Source organism: Ambystoma mexicanum, chromosome 5p, assembly GCF_040938575.1.
Source record: "Ambystoma mexicanum isolate Mex_15411 chromosome 5p, UKY_AmexF1_1, whole genome shotgun sequence".
NCBI lineage: Eukaryota > Metazoa > Chordata > Amphibia > Caudata > Ambystomatidae > Ambystoma > Ambystoma mexicanum.
In genome coordinates, this window is record NC_090930.1 from 389877418 (window position 1) to 389897830 (window position 20413).

Consider the following 20413-nt stretch of genomic DNA (forward strand, 5'->3'; position numbering starts at 1 on the left):
GTGTAACAACGGTATCTAGCCGTTTGTTTGCCGACATACAGACCGAGCTGTTGTGTGTAACATACATTCAAAGCAGTGGGTGAACAGTCGTTGGTGGCGGGGGATGTGATACAACTGATGCTGGGATGTGTGTACCTCCCCGTATATACTCCTTAGGGTGCGGCAATGAATTACGTGAAAGTATCTACCAGGGCACATGTTGTTTTGCCCTACCCCGAACACGTCTATAATTGCACCATTAGCCGCAATAACCTGTAGTAACATTAGATCATAAGTACTTTGTCTTTTGGTCCTGAGCAGGACCCCACAGCCAGCCTCGTGTGTAAATGATTTACACACGAGGCTGGCTGTGGGGTGAAGGACTCAAGCCTTCGTTCACCAATTTCCGCCTCCCAAGACCAATGACAAATAAGTTAAAGGGTGAGCCTGTAGATTTAATCAGCAACCATATAACATTTGAATGCAGATGCATTTGATGGGTATTTCATCTTTCTGCCTCTCCTTTACGCACCTAGTACTTCTACCAATGCTTGGTGCCATGCAAAATGCCATGTGATAGCCTGGGTTTGAAGACAGCTGCAGTATACAGCCAAGTCCTTTTGCGGCACCACCCCACATATGTATAGTGAGGGTAAGTAGGACCAAAGCTTTAGACTAGTCAAATCAAAATGCGAACTTCTGAACCTTTGTAGACATTCATAAATGTATCTTTTTCTTTATGTTAGCTGGTGCCAAACCGCAGGACGACAAGTGCGGTGAAGGACTGAGAAACATCTATGGAAATATGCCTTCCACCTTCGATGTATAATCTCTCTTCTGTGTAATATACATCTTCATTGCTAAGAAAGTCTACAATGTGTGATTATCATCTTTCTGGACACTGGCTCACTGGATGTGGAGTGTGTGTTTGGGATACTCACCTTACGTCACACGAAACATTCTTGGTTATTTTTAACCCTTTTTCTGTTTTTTACTCACTTTGGTTTCCTACATATGTAGTATTTCTTTATGTACACTGGAGGTCTTCACTACCTGGGTGAAGGTACATGGGACGGGTGATGTATTTGGTTTTAGTCTGCTTCCTTTGTCTTCTTACATTGTCCGCATGCTTAATCTTTTTTAATCTAGTCTTTTATAACAGTCTTATTTTAATGATGTAGTAATATCCATTGTATCACATCCACAGAGCTCCAAACGTCCCTTGAGGTCCCGAAGAAGGCAGCATAATCCATCATCTGTCGAAACATCTCAACTATACAACCACAAATGTATCTTTGCGGTTGTCACGGCATCTGAGACGTAGACCTGGGATGTGCATTTTATTCTAAAAATGTGTTTTTTCTTTTTTGCATAGTATACATGAGATATTGGCATACATTGAATCAGTTATGCAGTAGGCAGAGAGGGCCAGCAGTTTAGGATTAAGATTATGGACTGATGAAATAGACCAATCCTGGTCTCTGGCCATTCCTGTGTCTCTACAATCCCTATGTGACTGATCCACAAAAGACAAGACTTGCTCTCTTGGTATTTTTGAGATTTTTGCCTTCCAATTTGTACATATGTGTTTATTTGAATTATCAATTTGTTAATTCTTGGTCAGGTTGTGAGTAGGGATTTTTTTGTTTGTAATATTTAGTACCAAAAAAAGAAGTATATGTTTGATCTGTAAAAATCTTACACAGATATAATGTTTTGAGGCTTGTTTTGTATGTGTTTCATTGTAGGACCTTATGGTCTACCAAATAAATCATTCATTTTTTATATATGTGTGTGCCATTTTATGGATCAAGACTAAAATTATTCAGACAAGCCGAGACCTTATTAGTGCTAAGCCATACTGAATCATATAACTAAAGTGGTTCATCCGGGGGCCTCCCCTTTGTTTATTAGCTGTTCTCATTTGTCCCCTCAATGACTTTGAGCTTTTTCCCCTTTTGTGACATAGTAGTATTACTGTTACACTGTCTGTAGAGAAATGCGTGTGTATACAGATTCTAATAAAACAAAACATGTACATTGTTTCCTTGTATATCTAAACTCTCTATACAATGTATTATATCCTTGCAGTATTTTACATAAAGTTACATTTTTGTAACAAATGTTTTTTGGAAACACAACTACATGAATTGGCACACTTTCAATCAATAACTGACACAATGGTTCTCCCTAGTGTATTTTCAATATTGTTGTGAATTTTAGCCCAAAGAATGTTAGGATTTTCTTGGTTTAAATATAGGTACTCATCTCTATTCATCTTCCACCCGTCATGAGCTTCCATGTTGAATATTGTTTTTTTTCTTCTTGCAGGATTAACCTTTAATTTCTCATAGTGAGATGCGTTACTGAGGCCCTTTATTACCGCTTCATCATAATTATCCCTATCCATTAATGTAATTTCACGCCCTTTACCAATGTCTTTGATTGCCATTGATAGACTGCATTTGAAGCTGATTACACATTCTCTCTCACTTTTAGTCACATTGTCTCTACCATAGCTAAACTTGCTAAAGATTCCTGCACTACCCGTGAAGCCAATGCAGAGTGCCAAGTATTGGAGTAATATGGGCATGGTGGGGGGTAGAGGTAGCCACCCTAGCTGCACGATTCTGAAGGAGCTGCATCCCCATAGGTTGGGCCAAGAACAAGGCATTACAATAGTCAATAAGACTAAGTACAGCAGAAGCTACCACCAGCAGACACGGGTGATAGGAAGAAAAGGTAAGATCCCTCACCCTCGACGTACCCATAGAAGAGAATTGCCAGTTTTGCAAACAGCACTAACTTGAGCTGACATGGACAATGAAGCGGACAGATATACTCCAAGATTTTTTTTACCCAGTACACAGGAGTAGGAACAACAACCAAAGCAGTGGGGCATAGAGAGGCTGACCAGAGAGCAGTGTCAATTGGGGACCCCAATACCTATTGTATGCAAGCTTCTCCAGAGTTCAATCTATATTTCACATTGGTCTGCTCCCTGAATCTGTGCAAAGCTTAACCATTTATTTAGCAGCAAGCCAGGCCCCAGCCCCACAGCACTTGCGATTCCACACCTGGCAGTAATGATGACAAGACCCAGAAATATCTTTACAAAATGACCATACATCCTATTACGCAACCAGCAAACCACAGACAATTTTTATAACACCTGGAGCAGTCTATCCTGTGACCAAGACCCATTCCCACTGTCCTACGGTTCTGATGATAACAACACCCAAAAACACACCAAACCTTATTGAAACATTACAACCATGCCCCCAACAGTGATTAATAAAACGGGCATCCAAAAATGTCCTTTTTCCCAAAAGATGTCCACGGACAACTAAACTTTTTGTTGATTCTGCAGCAAAAAGTATACACGCTTTGCCCACATCTTCCAGCCTATCATAACTACTATTCCCGCGGACATTGCCACAAAAACAACATCTTCATTTCACCAAATTGTACACATATTTCACCCATTACAGGCCACCTCTCTCCCTTCCTGACTACGCTGTTTTAAAAAAGTACTGAAATGTTATGTTTATGCAAATGTTTTGACTGTAGCGACTCCAAACTACATTTGCTGTCCGCGAGTCAAACATGATGTTAATTTAAAAAATGTTGATGCTCCTCATTGCTTCAACGACCCAACAGGTGCTTTCCTCGATGTTATGTGAACATTACAGGTACCTCTGATTGAGTGAGGCAAATCAGGAAGTGACTCTCTGGACCAAACTGAGATATAAGCAGTTTTACCTACTTTTGGTCACTTAAAAAAACAAAAAACAGCTGGACAGATTAACACACATTTGTAAAGCAACACTTTTGGGACAAGATCCCACTATTTCCACAAGTTGGTGAAAATCTGTCCTATTTTTTTCAATGCAAGTCAAATGGAATGCAAAACATTTGTGACCCTATAACTAAAAGATGATCAAATCATAGGGTGAATATGCGAACCTGGACATAATATGAAAGCCTCCCAAAGAAACCTTAGGTACGGGGAATTCTGTTTAGTGGAGTTAAGAAGAAATTAGCCTTTAAGAGGTTAGGGAACAGATTCCTATAGGAAGCCAAACTACCATAGGCTTCACAAACAGACTTGATTGTAAGTCATTGAACCTGAAAATTAGCCATCAAAAGTCTCTAAAAGAAACTCTCCAGTACAGTATAGGATTTTTGAAGTTTGCAATAATAGAGATGGGTACACTTTTACACAGACCACCCCTGTAAGGGTGATCAGTACTGAGCGTATGGCCTACTGACAACTACCTGGAAATCCATAGATATTCCAGGCACCTGAACACCTTGCCACTCAAGGCAGGAGGGAGCTGCCACTGAAACAGTCAGTAACAAAACCCAGTTTTTTTTGTAGGAGCAGGGAGAACCTCAGATGAATCAGAGCCTGGGTCACTGACAGTCCCAGAAAGAATAGAACATACATCCTCTTAGGCCAATGGGGGATACGAGTATGATCTCTCTGTGGCACTCCTAGCCAACATTTGTAGCACTCTGGGGATCAGAGGGAATGAAGGGAGAAATACAAAATTGCACTGTGGGATTTTATGTTGACGGCATCCCAGCTACAACCCTGGAAAATGTGGAACTGAGAACGGAAAAGAGGCACACTTGAATTGTCCCTGATGGCAAGCATGTCCATTGTTGGAATAGCAAACGTGCTGCAGACAAGGTGGAAAGCATTGGGGGACAGAGTTAGATTCATGATCAAAGACAACTTCCTTCTTAAATAGCCTTGATGTGCTGCTTAATCCTTACATTTCCCCCGGCTTTGCGCTGTCAGTTTCATTCTCTTGCACTGCCCCTGAGCTGCACACACGACTGGACTGGCCTATGAGGAACTCTGGAAATGTCCCAGTAGTCCTCTGCACCCTGGGCCTTTTTTGTGTTGGCAACCTATTTTATTTCCACATTTTCTCATATGAAAAGGCTTAGGCGTACTGAAAATCTCTTCTATGGTGCCACATTCACCATTACTTCCAGGGCCTATTTCGGTTATCAGTCCACCCCTGGCGGCACACCATGCTATTTGCCCACTTGCTCACAGGTAAATAGCAGATTTTAGCTGTATTCAATATTCCATGTTCAAGCATGATAAGACAGCAAAACAAAAAGTGTACTGCGGGTACGGGTCTCTTTTGGATACTGGAGGAGGAAGGGGCAGAGGAGGAGCCATGGTGAGGTTGATAAAAGAAGGAAGTTTGAGATAAAAAAAAAACATGTTTCTGCCATGAGGTAAGCATACAACATAATATTAATAAGGTGATGGGGTAGGGAGAGCTATATGTTAAAAGGAAAATGAGATTGTGACTTGTATCTTATTAACGATAGTGAAGTGACAAGATGGCTTTTTTTCTGTGGCTATAATGGTTCTGAAAGCCTCAGGAGAGAGAGGGACTGGCTTCAGACAACCTTTACGTACATATTGCATTTTCTTCACTTGATGACTGCTTCACCTGGAGCAGGGGCTTTAAGAGGGCTTAAGGCTGTGGCCGGACCTAATTTCCCTAGACGAAAAACTCGATGAAAAGATAAGTTACAATGCAGCCCTTCCCTGGTAGATGTTCCCATTTCCATCCATGTTTGCAATAACAACATCATTTTCAAACATTTACATTTGGATACCTTGTTTTGGAATACTATAAAGAGAAAATATGATAAAGAAAATACTGTGGTAGATATTTTCAACATGTTGTTACATTGATGATTATAATCATTTAGACCATTACGAATACTTTAGAATTATGGATTAACTTCAAAGGATCTAAGGAACAGGACCATGCATTGACCTATTTTAGTTTAATTTCTTTTTACATTTGAACAGTTTTAGTTTACTCTCTTTTTGACTGCTGGTATGTGTTAATCTCTTTTTGCATACAGTAGGAAAACTTCACTGCAGGCAGTTCCGTTAGTTGGGTGGGTTACACTTCTTTCAAAGGTTCATTAGCTACTTTCAATTTTTAGGCCCCATCTGACACTTCTTCAGCACTGCCTCAAAACATTGTTTTGAGGCTCATTAGAGCACCCCCGGTATTTCTTTTCCCCCTTACCATACTCCAGTCGGAACTCCTATTGAATTCATGTATTGCACTAAGACCCACTTTGGAAATCAACTATGACCCGATCACATGCAACATCATTGAGGACCAAAACACTCCTAATTCCAAAATTCTACCAAGAATACAATTGATATCTATTTAACTCAATTAGAACCCAGCCAGATCCATGTGTGTTGGGCCTGAGCCCAGATGAAGTTAAGAGGGCTACGTAATAATGGGGAGTAAGTAATCCCCACAATATTACATAATAGTTTGTTGAATTTGAAAACATTTATTTGGATCTCACCTGACAGGTGATGGCATTGTCTCCCCACTGGCTCCCGATCTTCCACCACTAGTACATTCCTGAATGCAGCAGGTCAGGGGTTAAGGCCCTCCCTTCACCACTCCCCTTTTCTGTTGTGGAATCAGGTGATGGGTGGGGTCAGCATTCTAACCACAAGCCTGGTCTGATATAAGCATAAAGAGAGAGTGGTGGAGAGGTTGCATCTCTTCCAGGGTCGGATTTTCTAGCACCCATGTGACATCAATGCACGTCTCCCTAATGCTTTTCGCAGGCTGTCAGTACATGGGTGTATGGCATTCGGGACACTGCCGGTCTTTGCATTTGCAAGAATATAAATATGTTTAGATTATTTGCAAATGTTAACATTGCACCAGCATTTTGGCACAAGCAAAACAAACATGAGTCCATAAAACAATGTTTTTCTTAGTGTAAAGATACCTGAATACTTGTTAGCACCCAGTGGCTACCAAAAATAGACAGGGTGGCACCAGTGACCCTGTTGATTAGCATACACTGGTTTGCATCTGACAAGAAATTGTAATCTTTTAAATAAAAAAACAATCCATTTCATACAAAAAATACAAAACGTGCAACATTTGATGTGCACGCCGCCTTATTAACAAATGTGGCCTGAACTTTCCTGGGGCTGCACTGCAGCACAACTGATGCTGTTGGCAGCCCCTTAGATATGTTAGTGCTGGAAGCATGTATGGTGCATCCTGTACCCATGTGAATGCTTGGAGTATATTTCATCATGGAATGTGTAAGAATAAGCTGCTGCTACTGTTCCAAACTTAGAAATGCACTAATTTGTTAAAAGTGACCATGTCATGCATTGGAATTTCCCTGTGCATGTTCCATATGTGCATCATGTTTCTGAATATCTAATGACTATTAAAATGTGCAGAAACACCCTCTCATGTTTGACTATGTGCAAAGGAGATAAACAAACAAACCTTATTGTTTGTATCTTTGATGCATACATTCAAAGGATATTTGAGAATAGGGCCCATCTTTTTTGGGCACGAGTGAAGAGGTGCTCTAGTGATCTCATTTCTTGTGCCAACCGACGATTTGCGTATAGGCCTTCTGTATATAAGCTATGTGTATTTTCCCAACTACAGTGCTCATAACATTGCAGTCTTACTTGACTAAAGGGAATGTCATACTCTACATCATGAAGGCTTAACATGTGACTAACTCCTAGTTCAATCCTACTGTTTTTTCTGGGGTCATTGACCTGCAGCCATAAACTCATCCTACATTGCATAAATAACCATGGTAGTCCTCATGGAAGCAAACTCAGCCGGATGAAACTTCATGAGCCCCTAATGCATGGCTAATACTTCCCCAGTTCTCAGAGGTCCATGTCTGTTAGGAATTCTATTTAGTCTAATATCATAATTCTCAATAATACACAATAGTTTCTGAATGCCTGCCATATGAATGACCCTGCTGTTCTGAAATGTGATCTTACAATTCCCCACTTTAACTTTACACATTTGTTTGATCAACTTCAGAAGTATAGAAGGTTGAGTTCTTCTTACACGGACACACATCTGAGCATTTGTTAGACATAGATCATTAAAGTAGGTGAATTATTTCTATTTCGATTTAGCCATTTTTAAGGTGCAATGACCCCAAAGGGTTTCTAAGCTCTCAAATGACATCCCCAAAAAATCAGACAGCATAAATAAAGCACTAAAAACTCAGGGGCTCATTGCAAGTAGGCCAGTATCCTTTAAAAGTGCTGGTAACACCATGTACCAGCAATTTTACAGGACTGGCATGGTGTGTAATGTGGAACCCATTTGCTGGAATTACCGGCGCCATTAACACCACTTACAGAACCTCGGGATTCTCAGAATTCCGGAAAAAGAGGAGGGCGCCAGAGTCAAACTCTTTCTAGAAGATTGGCTGGCTCACATCTTTGTCCCCCAAAAACTGTCTAAGTTCTTCTCCATTGAAAAAGCACACAGGGTGCCCACTGGGCAACCCACCCCTGGAGCCTCGCCTAGAACAATAATTGCACGCCTCCTGAATTTTCGAGACCGGGAGGCTACCCTTCAGATGGCACGGGCCTCGGGCCCAATAACATACAATGGATACAGAGTGGGGATCTACCCGCATTACACCAAGGAGGATCAAAAGGCCCGCCAGTCGTTCGACTTGGTCAAGAAGAGGCTCCAATCTCTGTCAATCAAGTATGCTCTCTTCTTTCCGGCAATGCTCAAAGTCCATCACGAGGGCATTACCCACCTATTCCACAACCCTAAAGAGGCATGGGAGTGGCTTGAAAGGCAAATCCTCAATGGGCCTGGAGCCCGACGTCGCCCTCAGGACCGTCCGCACGGAAACCCAAGCCTGGACAGCGCTTGCCATCCTTAACTCTGGTGGACCCAGAAACCGAGACATCACAGCGTCCTGCCAAAAACACTACAGAGAACGGATGAGGCCTTGGCATCATAGGAGCAGACCCGCAGCGCAATACTATGGAAACTCTACTTTAGCGGCCGCTGCCCTCTAGGCGGGGAAGTCTCGACCACAGTATGGGTGATCCCGTAGACGTTTCACAGTTAAAAGTTAAAAGTTTAATGTTTGGGCGACAGGTGCTCCCAGATGGGGGGAAGTACAGGGTGCAGGGGGTTCTACAGGTTTAGGCAACCTGAAACACAGTATAAGAAGGCAAGACACTTACCCCTACGGGTGCAGGAATTACAAACAGCCCACGTGTTGGGCCCACGAGACTCGCATTTCTCAGACACAAGGTACACTGTCATATGGCAACCCTGGGAAGACTCCCTCCAAGAGACACACCGGAGTACCCCGGGTTAACATTATGCATTCAGTGGCACGGAAGGATCCGGACAGAGGGCACTCCAGACTGAGTTCGACAGAACACTACACATGACCCTGGAGGCTACTGAGACATCAGATCCTTTGTGATGCCCTACAATGGTACCCACGCAGCTAAAATAAACACAGACAAGATATCCTTACTGACCTGGAATGTCAACAGCCTGGGATCTAGCGTGAAACGAAGACTGGTGCTCCAATATCTCAACCGATACTCACCAGACATATCGTTCCTCAAGGAAACGCACCTGATCAGAACTGGTAACTGCTTCTTTAAAAGATCCAACTATTTGCATATTTACCAAGCCGGGTTCACAAAAGGAGCCAGGGGCACAATGATACTCATCCACAAACAAGTCCCGCTAAAGGTGAGAAAAGTACAGACCGACCCCAGGGGCCGATTCGTGATACTGCTTGCAGATATCTGGAGTGAAAAGGGGGGTTTCGTTGCGGTCTACGCCCCTCCCACACTCACAAAGGAACTACTGGGCGAACTGCAGAACATACTCCTAGAGGAGGACGCCAACTCATGGGCTATAGGGGGGGACTTCAACAAAGTTATGGATGCCATGGCTGACAGGTCCCACAAAAGGGCAGGAACTCTATCCGCCCTGACAGCTCTGTACACGTTTGCCGAGACACTGGGACTGTCGGACACATGGCGTTCACTGCACGATGGCGAGGCTGGATTCTCCTTTTTCTCCAGTGTGCATAAAACATTCTCTAGGATCGACTATACCTTCATGCCCTGCAATACATCCCACAGGCTTGTATCTGCGGAGTTCCTAGAAAGAGTTATTTCGGACCACTCCCTGCTCCTCATAACTATGAAAAGCGCTTGCCAGCACCCAGACATCACCTGGCAACTGAACAAATATCACTTGCGGCTTCCAGAAATTGGCAAAGAGCTCGAGAAAAAGACTGCGGAATACTTTGAAATAAATGAAGGCGCAGTGGAGTGCCCGATCGTGCTATGCAAAACTGTCCTCCCCGGGTAAGCCATCTCTGCAGTATCAGCCTACCGGAAGCGACACTCACAAAAAACCGTGGAAGCCGAGAAGCAAGTATTGGAGTGCGAAGGACACCTTCTTACACATGGCACCCAAAGCGCAAAGGAAGCCCTGGTGACCGTGCAAGAAACCCTCAGTAATATAGCCCGGGATAATGCACAGGCGGCCCACTGGCTAGTCCAGAGTCAAATTTATGAGAAAGGAGACAAGGCAAATAAAACTCTCGCCTGGTTGGAGCGACGTGAGCAAACTAAAGGGCATGTGCGAGCCATACGATCTCCGGAGGGAGAGCTGCTAACTGAAGACTCTGACATAGCCGAAACATTCACTGCCTATTACAAGAAACTCTACGCCCCACCAACCGGGAACCCCACATTGATGCCCTCTAGCTTCCTAGACTGGATTGAGATCCCGAAATTGTCCACACAACAAACAGAACTCTGAGACACTGCAATCACCAAAGACGAAATTCAAGAGGCGTTAGCTCAGCTCCAACCGGGGAAATCCCCGGGCCACAACGGGTTCCCTACAGAGACTTGGAAACACTTAGGTGGAACATTAACGGGACATATGCATCAAATGTTTCTTCACAGTAAAGAACAGGGTGCACTCCCCCCGGACCTTAGAAGAGCAAGTATTGTGGTCATACATAAAACCGGAAAGCCCCTGGAAGAGTGTGCTTCCTACCGCCCTATCTCGCTGATCAATGGGGAAGCCAAAACCCTTGCCATGGTACTTGCTAACCGACTGCTCAGGGTGATAGAGCCAATCGTCCATCCAGATCAATGCGGCTTTATGCCCAACAAATCCACCCGCATGAATCTACGTAGGATCCAACTCACCCTCGATAGAGCCTCTGAGATATCGGGTCCGCTGGCCCTCCTGGCAGTGGACTTGAGAAGGCGTTTGACTCTGTGAGATGGGAGGCCCTGTGGGAAATTATGGCTCGAATGAACTTTGGACGAAGCTTCATCTCGTGAGTTAGACTCCTTTATGCATCTCCACAGGCCACTGTGAGGGTGAATGGCAACTCCTCCAGATCATACCCACTGGGTCACGGCACCAGACAGGGATGCCCCCTCTCCCCACTCCTATTCCTGCTTGCCATTGAGCCACTAACAGTCGAACTTCGATCAAACAAAAGCTGGTCCGGATTCGCTTGGCCAGGGGCATGAGAAGATCGGCTCTCATTATATGCAGACGACCTCCTTATATATCTCAGTAATCCAGTCACCTCCTGCCCGATTGTATCCCGCATCCTTAAAGAATACCAAACCTTTGCCGGTCTAAAGGTAAACAAGTCCAAAACAATTTACTTTCCGATTCAAGGCGGCGAAGCTGCAATTCCCGAGCCCTGCCCTAACCACGTTTGTATCAGTGAGTTTAAATACTTAGGCATACGGATTGGCCCAACCCTAGACGGTTTTCTCCAACTCAATCTGCAAACCGTACTAGACAGGTTTAATAGGGACGTCTCTCACTAGCAATCGCTCCCCCTATCATTAATGGGTAGGGCAGCTTTGTTTACAATGATGACACTACCTAGACTCCTAAACACTCTCCAAAATGTTCTGCTCCCCATCCACCATGACACCTTTGCACTCATAGAGAGGAACCGCTGCACGCTACTTTGGGGAGGGAAACAACCCAGAATTGCCCTCACTACACTCCAGCAATTAGTGTGGAAGGGATACAATGAACTACCCTGCATACGCACATACTACCTAGCAACACAGATGGGGTGGTGAATGACTGGCTACATGCAGACCCCACCCTACCGGACGTCCAAATTGAAACTGAGGATATGCTCTCAGTCCCGCCCCTACAGGTCCTATACGCCACCAGCAACCAATTCCCGAGAATACCAAGAATGACACGTCACATCCGGCATGCCTGGAGGGACGCACATAAGCTTGTTGGCTGGATAGCGAAACCAACACTTGCTCAACCCATATGTCACAACGCACATCTTCCAGAAATAAGGAAAATGGGATGGTTTGGGAACTGGGGAAATAGAGGGATAACCACACTAGCTCATGTGATTCAAGAAGGACGGCTACTAAGCTTTGATGCCCTGCAAGTCAAATATGGTTTGGCACCTATGGACCGGTTTTGATATGTACAGCTCGCCCATGCCGTACGCACCCAATTTCCAGACACCACTACCATACCTCCCTGCTCCCCCATAGAAACCAATGTTCTCCCGCAGCGTATCCCCTTCAAGGTCACCTACCCACTTTGGGCCTCATCACGAGTTGGACGGTAACCCTTAAAATCAGCGGTAACGCTATCAGCGCAGATTTTAAGGGTCCGGCGGATTACGAGTCCAAATACCGCCGGCGCCATTACAGCCGGCGCAAGTACAGCCAGCTGCACAAGCGTCGGCTGTAAAAGCGCCAGTATCCATTTGCGCTAAAACATAGCAATCATGAGTCTGGCGTAGGCGCAATTATCGCCAGAAAAGCAGCGGACAATCCGCCGAAAATACCCCCAGCAAAATGCTGGAGGTAAAAGAACACAACAGCAATAAGGGCCCAGGTGAAACCAATGCAAATCAGAGGCCTACAAAGGATCCACCAATGGACAACACCCCCCCCCCAACACCATTCCACCAGCAGGAGCAGGGAGGAGACAGCAATTAGGGCCCAGGTGAAACCAATGCAAATCAAAGGCCTACAAAGGACCCACCCATGCACAACACATCCTCCCCAACACCATTCCACCAGTAGGAGCAGGGAGGAGACAGCAATAACGGACCAGTTGAAACCAATGCAAATCAGAGGTCTACAAAGGACCCACCCATGCACAACACACACTTCCAAACACCATGCTGCCATTTGGAGCCGGGAGCCTTGATGTGGATTTTTACCTGCTGTGCCTGGAGCTACAGAGGCCAGCCAACCTAGCCAGGGCCCTAGGAGCGCAGGCGGTGGTGGGGATGAGGAGAAGAAGGAGGAGAGCAGCACCAGCAAGGCGGCCAGCCATCCCCAGGGTCAGGCCAACACCCTGGGCCCAGACTGATGGCCAGTTGGTGACCGAATATCGGCTGGACAGGGCAACCATCACCCAGTTGCTGGACACAATCCAGGCTGACATCGGCAGCCGTATAACCATCAGCACAGCAGTACTCCTGCTTGTGAAGCTCGTGTCCATGCTAAAATTCCTCGGGACTGGCAGCTACCAACACACCAGTGCCATGATGCATGGCATAACCTAGTCAACATACAGTGCCATGCTGGGACAGGTGCTGGATGCACTGTTGAATCATGTGAATGAGCACATCGCATTGTCAGCCACACAGGCACAGTGGAACCAGCTGAAGGGTCAATTCCATGTTATTGCCCAAGTCCCAAATGTAATAGCAGCCCTGGACTGCACACATGTAGCACTCGTACCACCTCAGGCACATGAGGCAGCCTACAGAAACCGGAAAAATGACCATTCCTTGAATGTGCAGATGACATGCAGCCCTGACCTCACCTTCAGCCACTGCTGTGCCCGCTACCCAGGATCCACGCATGACTCCATGGTCCTGCGCAACAGTACCCTGCCAGCGTACATGGAAAGGCACCGAGGGCAAAACACATGGCTTCTGGGTGAGTACAAATAAATAGCGTAATGCATGTCAATACACATCTGATGGGGCTGGTCACACACAATGAAATCCCTGAATGTTAATAGGCAGCACCATCAGTGCAGCATTTCCATTCAAGCACCTTGCATGAGAAACCGTGGACATGTCCAACACAGCAGAAGACACCCCTTCAGGATGTAAAAGACATGTGGCAGCACAGTGACATATGGAAGGCCTACCACCACAAAGCCTCCTGTGTGAGTAGCACTATGGCTTCCCACACTGACACAGTACAGACATTCCACCCTGCCCACCCGACAGTCATGCAAATGTAACACAAAAGTCGGCACATCCACAAAAGCACCACACATAAGTAGTATGATTAATGCCAATGTACATCCCACAAACACTGTCCCTTGATTGGCCAATGAAATGCCCGGAGAACAGTACACAATAGTGACAACCAGCAAATGCTACAGCAGCCAAAGGGAATGGCAATGACACATGAGGTAGCCACTTCTCGCATGCACAAGCAGATGGAAGGATCTCCTTCCCTAGTGACAAGGGAATGAGTACTGTTACATTCTGAAACAGAGGCGTACCAAGTTGTGAGTACTCCATTGAATCAATGCTGCTCGTAGCACAGCACACTCCACAATGTTAGTGACCAAATGACAAGTATGCCAAAATGACACTGATGACTGAGCCCTGCACACCCACTGAACTTACCTTCTCCCCAAACCTGCTTTCTCTCCCCTGCAGGTGATTCTGGATATCCCCAGTACACATGGCTCATGGCCCCTGTGCGTCATCCACACACTGCAGCAGAGCGGGCATACGACATTGCCCATGGTCGTAAATGATCTGCGTGGAGAGGCCATTTGGAATGCTGAAAGCACGCTTCCGGTGCCTAGAACGTACAGGAGGGGCATTGATTTATGCACCTGAAAAAGTTGGAAATATTGTACTGACATGTGCCATGCTGCACAAAATCTGCTGTCGCAGGAATGTGCCACTGCCCCCATGATGCTCATGTGCAGCCACCTGAGGATGGGAGTGAAGGTGATGACATGCCTGAAGGTGTTGCATGTGCACAAAGGGTTGGGCTGAGGGAGGGGAGGTTGGCCAGACAGGGCTTGATTGATGTTTTTTTTTTTTTTTATACGGGTGACGGCTACATTTTGCACATGTCACTTCAACATTAAAGAGCACTTAATCACAATCACTACTGTCCATGCTTTGTGAATTTTGAAACGTGATTTATTCTCAGTTTAACAATCCCTCTCCCCCAGTGAACACCCAGCACTGAATCCCCACTCCCCCCAGTGAACACCCAGCACACACTCCTCCCTCCCCCCAGTGAACTCCCCACAAAAGTGCAGGTAGGTGCATGTTTGTTTTCAGGGCACCAACAATGGTGCCATGTCCAACTACGATGGTCAGGGTGGCTTTCCATGTCCAGGCCCCTCTGGTGTGTGTGAACTCAGGTGGCGCATTGAATGGTGCCTAGGAGAAGGCCCAAGGGTTCCCTCCGTGGGTGTAGTCGAGGTTGATGAGACTGACCCGGTTGCTTGCATATGCTGACGGAGAAGATTGTTCCCCTCCCTTGTCTGCTCAGCAAGTGCTGATACTGCCTCGCAAAACTTCCTCACCCTTTGACCAAACCCTGTCAGGGCTGAGGTGCATTGCTCCACCACTCTGCGTGTGCACGCATTGTCTCGCGCAATGTACTTGCATCCATGACGTATGGATGCACTGATGGCCTTGATGTGCCGGCTGTGCATTTTGGCTATGGATTCAACTTTGGCCTGTTTGGCCTCGATCACGTACAGTCGTCCCATCACTGCTGCCCGCGTGACAAAGGGTACCCCTGGTGTGGCAGGTACCGGCCTGCCACTTGTGCGCTGTTGGGGGGGGGCTTCATGGGGACATGTTGCCGGCTGGGATTGGGCTCCCGGGCTCTGAATGCTGGTCTTCAGGGCTGCCATATGATGGCGTGTCTTTGTCTGGCTGTGGTGTGCGGACATGACGCACATGCACAGGTGGGGTTTGTGCTACCTGTGTGCCTGGCCCTGGGGTCCCCTGTGATGTGCCCATCCCTTCAGCGTCACTGCTTCGGGGTGAATGCAGACGTCCTGCCTGATGCGCACGTGGAGGTGACTCCATCTGTATCGGGAGTATGCCTGGTGGCTTGGGGCGAGCTGGCCGCGGACTCCCTGCGGACATGTGGGTGCTGCAGTGGTCTGGATGGGCTATGTTGTGGTGATGTGGGATGTGGCCTGCGTGGGTTCCCTTCCGTGCAGCCCCTTTGTGGGGTGGTGGTGCTGGTCGAGGCGTGGTGCGCCTCGGGTGCCGTGATGGTGTGGCCTCCTCCCCATCATCTTCATCCCGTGAGGTTTGCCGTGTGCCTGTGGGGTAGTTAGGGTGTGGATTGAGTTCAAGGCAACCTACATAAGTATCAAGCAGTTCATGCCATCAAGTAGGATTGTAGACAGTATCAATTATGCATTCAACTTGCATTTTTTTCAGTCACCATGTGGTGATTGGTGTGATGTGTGAGTGTGGAGGTACACTGCATGGGAATGTTTGTGTGACAAGATCACATGCGGGGTTGGGGTGCACTGCGCTCAGGGTCCTGGGAGTGTATTCTTGCACACTCACACTATATCTAGCTGTCCCATGGCAATGGATGTCTGTCCCCTGCCACTTCTATTGATGCACTGCACGTGCAGGGTAGTCTAGGCAGCATTAGGGTTCAATGGATCAAGGGGTCACTTATGGGTGTCTGCAGTGCCTCACATGCATTTCTTCACATTCATTCACTCAGGGTCTGCATGTGTGGTACTTTCAGTTGAATGCATTTGGGGTGGGGCAGTCGCATCAATGCCAGTGCCTGCCTCCGCTCCACCAATTCCATCGATGGTGCCAATGTCAATCAGGGCACTCATCTTCTCCTCCCAGGGAGTGAGTTCGGGTGGGGGTGGTGGTGGCCCTCCTCCAGTATCCCTGCTTGCACTCCTGTGCTGTGACAGGATGCCCCGGACTCTCACATGCAAGTCGTTGAGGCACTTGCAACAATCCTCGCCTTCCCAGGGCACGCGCCCCACTGCAGTTAACCTTTGGCTAATGTTGCGCCAAATCTGTACTCAGGGCTAGCCACTGGTCTTGCGCTGTTGCAGCTCTTCATGGTGGATCTCTGCCTCCTCCACCAGTACAGCCAGCTCCTGGTCACTAAATTTGGGTTTCCTCACCCTGTCCAGGGCAGACCTGCCCCTACTGCGCTCCTGTGACATGATTCTGTCTTCCCAGGGGTGGATGGCTTCCAGGGGCTGTGATATCCGACGGATTGTGATTTCCAAGATGGCCACCAATTTTTTTCCCATTCCGGCGGTGACGCGTTTCTTCACGCTTATAGCGCGTGCTCATGGCACAGGCTATTAGCGCAGTATGGCGGTAGCGCACGGTGCGCCAGATTTATGGGTTCTTGGCCCGTTTTCCCATCGAGCGCTCTTTGCACTACCGCCATGTACCTGTGCGCGTGCACGAAAACTCATGATCTGGCGGACTATCTGCTGGGGGGCTTGGCGTAAGCGCTATTTACGTTCGACGTGAAAACCGCTGCCTTACCGCCAAACTCGTGATGAGGCCCTTTATCTGGCCTTAACTCCTTTGGTGCCAAAGAACTAGGTAAGCTGAAACAAAGGTGGGAAAGGGACCTGGGGGTTCTGGAGCCTGAGGACTGGATGGACACACTAATGTCCCCCTGTGAGATAGGCATCGAGGCCAAACTCAGACTGATACAACTCAGAATACTTCATCGCTCATACTACTCTCGTACCACCGTGGCCAGGTGGGGCGAAGCCAGAGATGCGACATGTACCCGATGCAACGAGAGACGGCCACCTTCTTTCATATGATTTGGGACTGTCAGGTATTACAGTTCTTCTGGGTTAAGTGCATGGACACGATCTCCACCATATTAGGAGAGCCAATCCCCAAGGACCCCAAAATGGCACTTCTGGGAATATGGGGAGGATGTCCTTACTAAGCATGAAAAAACATTTACAGCAGTGGCACTGGGTGCAGGGAAAAGACTTATTGCTGCAGGTTGGGGCTCAGCGGACCCGATATGTTTGAATTGCTGGACTAACGAACTGAGTAGGTGCGCATCTCTGGAACGCTGCATCTATAACGCGCGGGGTTGACCCCGAAAATTTGAAAAGATATGGGGGAAATGGCTAGACGCTTGCTGCGACAGACCTCCACCTTCCTTCCTCCCCCTTTGCTCTCCCTATCACCCCCCTACTCCTATAATCTGCTTGGCAGATGAAATATTACTTTTTATGCCTGCATCGCCTCTTTTCACTAATAATGCTGATGTGATTCCCTGACGAGTGCCTTTGTTTGTGCTCATGTTGTTTCCTTGGTAAAACCCAAATAAACAGAGTTTAAAAATAAAAAACACCACTTACGGAATTACCAGTACAAGAGGCAATGCAAATACCGGCAATGCCAGAAACATGTGACCGTAATCCTGGCAGAACGGTAGTACCGGCACATCATGAGCATGGACTTGCCGGTAACATAGTGTCTTGGCGTGTAATAAATGTAATAAATAAAATAAATAAATAGGCAGATATTTACAGGTATTACCAGCACATCCATGCCAGAGGCACCAGCACCTCAGAGCTGCCACTAAATGGAGCCCAGGTGGAGGTAACAACGCCCAAGTTGCACCCAATCCACACAGGAGCACCAATGCACACAGGAACAGTACTAACGGGCTGCACCGACCCCAAGAACACTTACCAACTATGCTGTAATTCATTGTCGCTGCCATGGACAGGCAGGTGCTGCATGCTGATGTGCAGCTGATGGTGCTGGAGCAGCAGCAGTGGCAACAGGAGGTTAGGGACAGAAGTAGGAGGAGGAGCATGTGCACTGGTTCAGAGTCTGATGATGTTCCAACTACGTCGTCGTCATCAGAGGATATGCTTGTTGTGGTGAAATGAAAATGCTGTTAGTCTTCTGGGAGTGACATCTGTGGGCTTGCATTACACTCAAGCTACATTGTGTGTGTTGTCATGCTGTTTGGTTGGTCGGTTTACTCCAATGCATGTTTCTACATATGTGTTGAGGGTGTGCACATTGACTGTTGGTCTGCTACGGTGGCTTGTTGTTGTGTGTGTGCTGGGTATATGGTTCCTGACCTGTTCTCCCTTGGCGCACGTGGGTGCTCATCATATGTCTATTTGGTGGCAGTGTATCTTGGTGACGGTGCTTGTGTATGGTACCTCTGGCCGCAACCCCTGGCATGTTTGTGTGATTGGCACATTTGCTTTACTGACACGTGTTGGACCTGTCCCCTGTTTCCCTGCCTGGGGATGCATTTATTTTGACACAGAATTTGCATTTACGTGTGGTCTGTTGTACTTCCCACCATCGCATTGGTCCCAGCACTGGCCTCTACTGCCCTGATGCCCCTTCAAGTGCAATATGGAGCTGCATATCTCCTCCAAGAGAATCAGGATCGGGGGTGCCACCGCCCCACTCCTCTGGCTGCAGATTCCCTCCGAAGGGTGGCCAGAATGTTGCAGACCCGCAGCTGCAAGTCATCCCACCACTTATGACAGTCCTGGTGCATGCATGCGACAGGCCCCACTGCACTGACTTTGTCCGCCACCTCCTGCTATGAAGCTGTCTTCTTTCGTTTGGCTTGTCCTCTGATTTCTTGCCCCAAACAGTGCATCAGCATTTGCAACAGCATTGTCAGTAGGTGCTGCTAGTTATGATTCTGTAAAACACGATATCTGGCACCCTTGATGTTGAGCTCCCAGACATGTTTGCTGTGTTGGATGGGGTGAATGGCTACAGGAAGTGGCTGAATTTAAGTGGATTGTGTTTTTCAAAATGGCCACCGGAGCTCTGCCCATTCCTGCGATGATGCTTTTCTATTTCCGGGGCTGGTAATTCCAGCGCTGGAAATTCCGGCACTGGAATTTCCAGCACCGTTGATTCTGTCAGTCTGGATGCCAGTGACATTGTTTCTGGCACATTTCTGCTAGAAACACTGGCACTTTTTTGTATTTGCCGGTAATTTCGGAATGGCAGTAGTACCGCTTCCGACAATGGGGTAGGCTCATGACCACGGCCATTTAATATGCCAGTAATTTGGTCATTCGGAGTGCCAGTAATTTTTCTCTATTTCTCAAAAGCAAAAGATCTGGATTTCTCAAATGTTTAAAGGGAGTTTATTCCGGAGTCTAGAACCTAGGACTGTTCAAGACATGCCAAAACGTTTATTCTTTAGAAATCTAGGAACAAAGAAAGTCAATTCTGAGGATGATCTTAAACGTCTCATATGTTCATTTTGAATATATCGTTCTTTAAGATAATGAGGTGCAGAGCCACAAAGCAACTTCTGGACCAAAATGAATAGTTTAAATTGGAGGATCCTTGCACAAACTAGATGCCAGTCTAATCTCCTCAGCACTGGCATTCATTGTTCCTGGTTCAGACTCTTAGAACCAATTCCTGCTGCAGAGTTTTGAATAATTTGAAGTGGGTGGACATATCGTTTAATCAGACATGAGTAGAGACTATTACAATAGTATCACGTTTTCCC